Here is a 3,246-nt window from a genome sequence, read left to right as displayed (position 1 = left end):
CTACTGTCAGGAAGAACAGCTCTGTCTGTTAGAGAGCAGCTTGAGAAGGCAGAGGGACTGAGTTGGAGCCTTTTCCAGGTTCCACTCAATTTTTCTCAGTCTTCAAATTTTTAAACCAAAAAAAAGGGGAGGGGGGTTAGGGGAAATGGTTATGGGAGGGGTAAGGGGATGGATTAAGTCAAAATATTTATTGAGTGTATAAATTAAAGAATGTTTAATTACAGAATAGGGAAAGTTTAAGTTTTAGGAGCTAAGCTGACAACATTTTAAGTATCGTATGAGTCGGGACTAGGGGTGACGAAAAATAGCTGTTTGGCAGCTTTGCAGATCCTCTCCCTGCAGGGCAAATAGAATAAACTAATTAGGTGTGGGGGGAGGTAATGTATAACCCATGACTTTGAGAACCAATGAGATGACAGAAGGGTGGGGTTTTGGTAATGGATAAAACCCTGAAGGAGTCCGTAATATATTTATTGAGTATAAAATGAAAGAATGTTTAATTACAGAACAACAAACATTTAAAGTCTCATATGAGTTGAGGCTGGGGTTTAAGAAAAATAGTTGTTTGGCAGCTTTGCAGACCCTTCCTGTGTAAATGAAAGAACAGTGTTATGGTAAATTCGATGTCTGCTAACCATTTGTCTCTTAAATGACACCTTGTTGTAAATCCAATGTCTGCAAACTATTTGTCTGTTGATTTACACAGAGACAATAATCATTTGAATGACCATTGTTACCAGATTCTGCATCCTCTCCAAAGTGCTAGACTTTCCCCGGGGGGTGTGGTAAGGTGACGGCTGAAGAATACACACTTGAAAGAACAAAGCCTCTTCCCTGTATAAATGGTTTGCACCCCCTTTGTCTGAGGACTGACCTTTTCATTGCAACGAAAATAAAAACCTTGACCGGCCGGCAAAAACATCAGGGGTCTCTATATTTCATTTCTCATCAGAGGTATTAGGAAGCGAGGGAAGATTTTTCCACCACAACAGTTAACAGGAAAGTTTAAGTTTTAGGAACAAATGCTGACAACATTTTTAATCTCATATGAGTTGAGGCTGGGGTTTAAGAAAAATAGTAGTTTGGCAGTTTCGCAGATCCTCTATCTATAGGGCAAATAGAATAAAAGTTTAAAAAAATTATAATCCTCTTCGATTCATATCATAAGGTTGTGAACAGGGTTTCAAGTCAAGAGAATGCTCCGTTGTTTTACTTCATGACCACAAAGCATGAATGGTCTGTAGCTAATTTTAGGAGGGGGTGGGAGTAAGGCTGGAGAGGAAGAAACAATCAATCAGTTGAAAATTAAATTATTTACTATGCATGACTCTGCATGTGGTGGCATGCACGTGTCCGGCTTTGTGTTAACCCTCATACTTTGTTACTTTGCTTCTAAAAGATTTATTTGTCTTCAGCTGAGCAGTGTAAAGAACATTTTCAGGAACCATGTAACCCACCCTTATAACTCACGCAACATCTAATTAGCTATATTCAATATGATCTGCTGTATTCATTGCAATGTATTATTAATAAAGGTAATCACACACACACGCACACACACACACACACAGCCAAAAACAAACAACTAAGTTTATCAGAGCGCTGACAGTTTTCTGTGTTAAATCTCAGGGAAACTTCATCCAAGAGCAAATACTAAACCATTCATATTAGTCAGGCAGGTTACTTCTAAATAGGAGTCTGCACACATATTAACTAGCCCAGAGTGAATAAAAGTTTAAAAAAATTAAATCCTCTTCTGATGACATTGAGGGTAGACAAAGCAGACTATTCATATAGTGAGGCTGTGAACAGGGTTTCAAGTCAAGAGAATGCTCCGTTGTTTTACTTCACAAGAGGCCTGACTGAAGGCTAAGTTTAGCCTGCATCCTCTCTGTTAGACGGAACTGCCAGGGGCTGTAGTTACTATTGAGTAGGTTATAAGAACCTCCAATGTTTCAGCTCATAATTAAGTAGATTCATAGATCATAATTAAGTAGAGAAGGAGAGTAAGGATGACCAATCGCTGTAAAGATGGTAGCCTACAGCGATTGGTCACCCAATCGCTGCATTGTTGTGTGGGGGTGTAAGACTATAAAAAATGGTGCTTTGAACACTTAGTCCTAGGATTCCCCCGAGAGAAGGCTTGGACCATGGACTCTGATACGCAGAACACCTCCGTTCGTAATAACAATTCTTCAGAGGCTCCTACGGTGCCCCACATCCAGCACGATGAACTGAAGTCAGAACAACTACCCCGTACCAGCGCTCACCTGGCCCAGATATTCCAGCTCTGCACCCCGGCGGAAAGTTCGGTTCCTGTTGAGGACGCAGAGGAGAAAGCTCAGAAAATCCAGCACAATGTGCCGGGTAAGTTGAACAACTTTTTTCATTCTTTATTCATTTTTCATGCCTCTTTTTTCTCTCGCTGAATAAGTTTACATTAGCGGTAAAAACGTTTGAATTCAGAACCGGATTTCCTATGTGTGTATGTGTGTGCGTACTGCGTAAGTATGATTGCAATACGTAAACGACGTTCGGGAGAGAGAGACACACACACACACGATTGTGTAGACAAAAAGCAGCCTTTCAAACGAGAACCATTCAAATGAACTGTGTGCTTTGACCATTTGTGAGAGCATTAACCGGGTAATGTTGTCTATACATATTCCACAGCGAGTACATTTTATTTATATATAGGCTATATATATATATATTATTCACACTGACACAAATACCTCCCTACCATTTGCATCCGCTAACATCCCACTCTTCTTCTTCTTCTTGTACATTTTTGTTCATTCCTTGTTTTGTGTATGTGATCTGTGATTTTCGTATGCTGTGTTGAGTGTGGTTGTGTGTTATGTTGCACTAGTGTTGTATTTTGTATTCTGATTTGTAATCAGTGATTTGTGTATTCTGTGTCTGTCTGTTGCACTTGACTGTATAAGCTACTGGATCCTTAAATTTCCCTCGGGATTAATTAAGTATCCATCTATTTATCTATCTATTTTATTAAAAATAAATAAATTTCTGTTATTAAACAATGTGTCGTTCTATTTCACAGAATTTGAGGTTGTAGCTCCTGTCAAGATTGTGATGACAAATCGGCGTCGCAACAGAATACGCTCAAGAGCTTTAGTTATTCATGGCCTAATCGGAGGTACAATTTCTCTCTTTGCTTTTACTTCCAACCTAATGTACAGAACCTGTTAACATTTTAAAAATACTCTGTTTATTTGTCCTTCT

The sequence above is a fragment of the Odontesthes bonariensis genome, chromosome 17 (genome assembly GCF_027942865.1).
Source record: "Odontesthes bonariensis isolate fOdoBon6 chromosome 17, fOdoBon6.hap1, whole genome shotgun sequence".
NCBI lineage: Eukaryota > Metazoa > Chordata > Actinopteri > Atheriniformes > Atherinopsidae > Odontesthes > Odontesthes bonariensis.
This window is presented reverse-complemented; position numbering follows the sequence as displayed.